Raw genomic sequence first — 6,000 nt, 5'->3', positions numbered from 1 at the left:
ATTGGCAGCACCAAGTATCCTCAGCGTTTAGTCAAAGAGAACTGACAATTATTTCTTTAGCAAAACCAGGGACGCAAGAAGGAAGCAGCTGATTCCTTGACAGAACAAAGAAGTGTGTCCTCATTAAAGCACACCGCACTGTGGAGAACTGTACAGGGAGTCAGAGCTGGGTGCTAATTACTGTGGCGAAGGAGACAGCGTCCCGCACTTCTTTCTGTTCTCTCACTTTCCTTGTCCTTCAGGTTCAATGGTTTTTTTAATAAAAAAAAAGAAGAAAAAAAGAAAAAAGTAAGACCAAAGAAATTTTGATATAATGGACTTGTCTTTTCCCTTTCTAACTTGCCTTGATCTATCATTTTGTGTCCTTTAAATGCAGGAGCAGTGAAATTCCTTCAACAATTTCCCACAATGAAACGATATATACAGTATGACATTAAAACATGCTATTCTTTAGATTATTGGATGCCCTATGTGGCACTACATCCTCTCTGAGTTCTTGCCAAGTAAGTATTTATTTAAGTCTTGTTTGTCATGGCTGGACTTGAGTGGTGCTTGTTCACTGTTTTGATTGGGTCCAAAGTGGCCTTGCAGCTGAAGCTTGAAGGTAAGGCACTTTCCTGTGGCCATAATGTCTATCAGAGAGCACTACTGCCTGTTATTTGACCTTGGTACACAATAATACCTATACATTATTACAAGCTGAATGAGACTGCGAGTCTTTCTTCATTTTGCTTTGTGGAAGCGATTTTCATCACTCTCACTAGAAAAAAATACAAAAATGTCCTGGAAGAATGTTTGAGTGTGTAAAAGTCCTGGAAGATTTGGGTTTTTATCCAGCAGTTCGTTGCTAAAAGAACATTTTGAGTTAATATGTGCTGAAATTGCTGACTATTTCCGTCCGCGGGGTTTGACGACTTACAATTCTGACTGGCACCTCAGATATAAGTCTTTTACGAACAAACCCCAGGGTTGAAACTCAGCTTTTCCTCTGCACGTGTTCCAAGTTGCTGGTTGGTGGGGTGGAGCTCATCAGTGTCAAGTGGGAACGCCTCAGCCCTCTGTACGCAGACTTTAAAGCTTTTGCTCCCACTTCATTCTGCCTCTCTGTCATCTAATAGTCTGCTAACATGCTGTCAACTTAGTTTCTCTACTACTGTTTCCTCACTCACAGTTTAATTTAAAGGTTAAACTACACATAAAGCATATCAAAAGAGAAATCTCTAAGACAGGACAAGTGTGAACAATGTAAAATTCCTGTTGCTGATGCAAAGCAGCAGTTGGCTCTTGATCAATCCTAAATTTGACTGGCTTGGATTTTTATCAAATGCATTTAATAAATGACTTTACATGAGCTAATCTCTTGAGAGTGCATTTAAATGGGAGTTAAGAATATAAAATTGTCTATTAAAAAGCAGAATAGTATTCTAAATCACCTTTTATATAGTTCGTTATATAAAGGGACACATTTTACAAATGTGAATTCCAAGACAGCTGAAAAAATATTTCTCACCTTCAAATCGCTGATAGATTCTTTGTATGCACTTCACATTCGGTATTTACATAGCAGCATAACTAACTAAGCATTTGAGGTCATGTCTATGATTTACTCTGCATTTTTCAGAAAGTTAGTTTGACATGAGTTCCTGAGTTACACCTGAATTGTGAGGTCATCATTAAGTCCATTAAGTCTGTCACTGACTTACACAAAAAGTGGAAAGAGATAAGATCACAGTATCTTTGACCACAATATATAATTTTTTATTCTTGAGTGAATGTTTCTTTCCCTCAAAACATTAAAGAGATATTGCCTTGTAATTACAGTAATCCAAGGGGTTTTAGGGGTTTGACCTAAAATATTGTTTAGTTTCTATTACATGTGCCTGTTATATAGTTAAACAGTAGAACAGATAGTGTAGCACTGTTAGGTTAAAAAAAGAAAAATCATTTATTGAGATAGCAGGATTGGATAAAAACTGAAACAATTTTAAAACAACTTTTGTTTCATGTCTCCAGTGAGTAATTATTAGTGTAAGTTGTCAGGTGGAATTTAGATAACCTTTTTAGGAATAAATGTAAATAAACCATTTCATATGTAGAATTACAAGCTTCACTCCTTCTCAAATCAGTCATACATGTATTTTTATTGAATGCAATGAACATATAGTTGCTCAAATCACTGCCATTTTGCATCTATATCTCTTAAAAGACAAATAAGACAAGCAACTTTTCATTGTTCTTTTAAGGGGGCTTTTCTCATGTGCATGTCTCATATGAAATTTTGTCTCCATACCGCCTCTAGTTTCTCTCTGTTATGTGCTTCCATCTCCATCACCATCTCCAAACCTCTCTCACTCTCTCCTTCTGTAACCCCCTACTTCCCCTCTCTTCCTGCAGACCTACAAAAACACAGACAGAGGCCTCAGTAAGTACTGTTTTCCTGGCCAGGCTGGAGGACCCTCCCCATAACCAAACAGGAGCCAAGCTTATTTTACCTTCACCCAGCCCAGACTGAACCAGTCCGGGCCAGACAAACACAAAATACTTAATTTGATACATTTGGACCATCTGCTTGTGCGGGCTGTCTCCATGAGCCAATAAAGTCAGCAGAGAGTGCAGATCGAGACCAACTATGTGGGTCCAAGGATTAAAATAGACAATGAATATTGCCATTACTTTTGTAATGTTTCTTGATGGCTAATTGGGAATTTAGCAGCAGAGTATTTTCTGTTTTCCTTTAGCTTCAGCGGGGCATCACTTTCATGGAAATGTTTCAAAAACTAATTGGCTTGTTGCCGTGTGTTACTAAAAGAATATGCCACATATATCTATGTCTCCCTCATTAGAAACTGTGATAATTTCTCCCATTCATTTTCTGTCTTGACGTCAGATTTTCTAGTTGTCTAGAAAATAACTGAAATCTCTATTTGTATATTTGTAGATGCGTACAAGTTTACAGGAAAACAATGCTTAATTTTCTATTGTATAACAGGGAGAAACTAAGAAACTGACACTTAATTTGGAGATATTCATATCTAATAAATAAAGGAAAACATTGTCTTTGTTTTGTCTGCTGCCAAGGATAAAATCCAGAGAAACTATTAGCTACAAAAAAATATTTGGAGAGAGATAATAATATGAAACAGAGTAGATCTTACATTTTTTAGGGATATCAAAAGTCAACAAGGATGTCAGCCAATGATGTTCAATGCACTCTTCTATAATGAACTCATATTAAATCAATAACGAAGATGTTCTAAAGTAATGGCAACAATGCAGTAAGAAACTGAATCTTCATTACGTATACATAAAAACCGTTACGTTAATGTTGAGTTCCTATGAGCTTAAAGCAGTCTGGCTAATCTCCGCTGACCTCTGGCATCAACAACACATTTTCACACAAAGACCTGGATATTTAGTGTTTCTCAGACCTTTCTCTGTAAACCCTCAAGTTAGTTGTGCAGGAAAATCCCAGTAGATCAGCAGTTTCTGAAATGCTCAGACCAGTCTGTCTGGCACCAACGACCATGCCACATTCAACCTCACTTAAATCCCTTTTTTCCCATTCAGATGCTTACTTTGAACTTCAGCAGGTCATGCATAAATGCACTGAGCAGCTGTGAAATGACTGGGTGATAAGATTGTAGTTAACAAGTTAAACACATGTACCTAACAAAGTGACTGGTGAATGTATAATAAGATATGCAGAACCGCTTAACTGATTACATTTAACCAAGGTTTATCAATTTGAACATAATACCAATCCCTGGGTTTTATTCTTTTTGTTTTTTATTTTTTGTTTATTTCTTAGGTTTATTAACTAAAACATAATTAAAATCTTTGTTTTATTTTATTTTTTCCCAGGAAGTGCCTTGGTGGATCAGAAATTTCAGGTGGGGGGGTTTCCTTGTTGCTTTGAAATAGTCTTTTCAAGAAAGTTGTGAATCCCTCTGAGACTTTAACTGCAAACATATTTCATCAAGTTGAATTTGACATTGAAATGACTTGTTCTTTATGTTCTAGCCCTGTACTCTTGTTTCTCTTTGTTTCAAAATATAAAATTGTCTGAAAAGCTTTTTTTTATTGCTTTCATTCCAGTAAAGCCTAACTTGAGCTATGCCTGGGGATCAAGAGCCTAGAGCCATGGCCTCAAGATAAAAATGATTCTCTGACGAGGAGGTATCTAAAGCGCTCTTCAACATCTGTCAGCAAAAAATAAGCAATAACAGTTCTTCTAAAGTTAAATGTTCAACTCCACAAGACACAAACTGATTTATTACCACCTCTAAAATGTTTTGATATTGTGAAAATATTTGTTTGAAATGCAAGCTTTTATTACCTACTTCTTTGTAATGTTTTTAGAATAGAATAGCTCTATATTTTCAATGCACATGTGCAACAAAATTATTATTTGAATGTTCTATGTAAAGCTGCCATGCTTTGAGAGAATAGGACCTTTTAGGATCTTTCGTTTATGCCAAAATGCGTGCACTGTGAGGAAATGAGTCAGACATTTTACTATTTCATGAAAAACAGCTCATTTTGAATTTGATGTCAGAAAGACGTCTCAAAAGTTGGGATGCGTGCAACCAAAGACTGGAAATGTAAGTGGTGCCAGAAAGAAACAGCTAAAGGAACAATTTGCATCTAATTTGGTTAATAAGCAACAGGTTAGTATCATAGTTCGATGTAAAAAAGACCATCTTAGAGAGGCAGAGTTTATCAGAAAACAAGATGTGTTGAGGTTCACCAACCTGCAAAATAATTGTATCTATACACATCATTGTTGAATGATTTCAGAAGAATGTTCTCCGACATAAAAGGGAAGACACGGGCACGATTCTGTCATGCAAATCAATCCACGGGCTCGGGGACACTCCCAGAAATAACTGTCTGTAAACACAGTTCACTGTCCCATCCTCAAATATAAAAAGAAGAAGCCATATGTGAACATGATCCAGGAAGTCTGCCATCTTCTCTTGGCCAAAGATCATTGGACTGAGACAAAGTGGAAAACTGTTCTGTGGTCAGTCAAATCAAAATGTGAAATTCTTTCTGGAAAACATGGATGCTGCTTTTCCTAAAGAGGAGAGGGACTTGTTCAACGGACCAAAGTCAAAGCCTTGCATCTCAGATGGTATGAGGGTGCATTAATCCCTATAGAAATGCATCATTAATGCTCAAAAGTATATACAGGATAAAAGCGGTATATGCTCATAACCAGATGATGTCTTTCTTCAGAGGTCTTTCATATTGCAGCTAAACAATGCTACACCTGGCTTAGCAGTAGAGAAGTCTGGATGCTGAACTGGCCTGCATATAGTCCACTCATTTCACCAACTGGATAAAATATGGGTTTAGATAATCTGCACCTCATTTTACACCGAGTCCCAACTTTCTGCACCTTTTTGGGTCGTACATACTGTGAAAAGTCACTACTCAGGTTTAGAAGTCAGCGTCACGCCTCCCCATTCCTGACCTCTTTCCACCAGCTCCATGTGTTTGATTTTGACATTCTGCTAATCACCTTTAAAGCATGCTTGGATCTGGCTTCAAGATAAATAGAAAAACTGTTGACCCCACATGAACCACCAACCTTAAATCCTCAGGCTTGACTCTGGAATGACCCTCCAGAGGAGATAAGGCTCTCAGAATCACTGAATTCCTTCCAAAATCACTTCTGAAATCATATTTTTTTTGTGATGCTGAGCATTTGTTGCCCTTGTCCTCTTGTTTATTGTTATTGTACTGTTATTATTGCTTTTATTCTTTTTGGTATTTGTTACTTACCAATTTGTGCTTTGCCTTGTGCATTCCTTTTTCTTTGAAACTCTGTCTCAACTTTCCCTTATCTTGTTTTCTTTGGCTTTAATATTTGGCTTTTAGTTTGAATTGACCTTCTGATTATTCTCCTTTTTACTTATCTGCCAAAGTGCATTGCAAACTATGTGAAAGATGTATGTATAGATTTGTATACATAACCCTTTATTTTTGAACTTTCTC

This window comes from Oreochromis niloticus, linkage group LG6, assembly GCF_001858045.2.
Source record: "Oreochromis niloticus isolate F11D_XX linkage group LG6, O_niloticus_UMD_NMBU, whole genome shotgun sequence".
NCBI classification, from domain to species: domain Eukaryota; kingdom Metazoa; phylum Chordata; class Actinopteri; order Cichliformes; family Cichlidae; genus Oreochromis; species Oreochromis niloticus.
The sequence above is the reverse complement of the archived record's forward strand: the minus strand, read 5'-3'. Positions refer to the sequence as shown.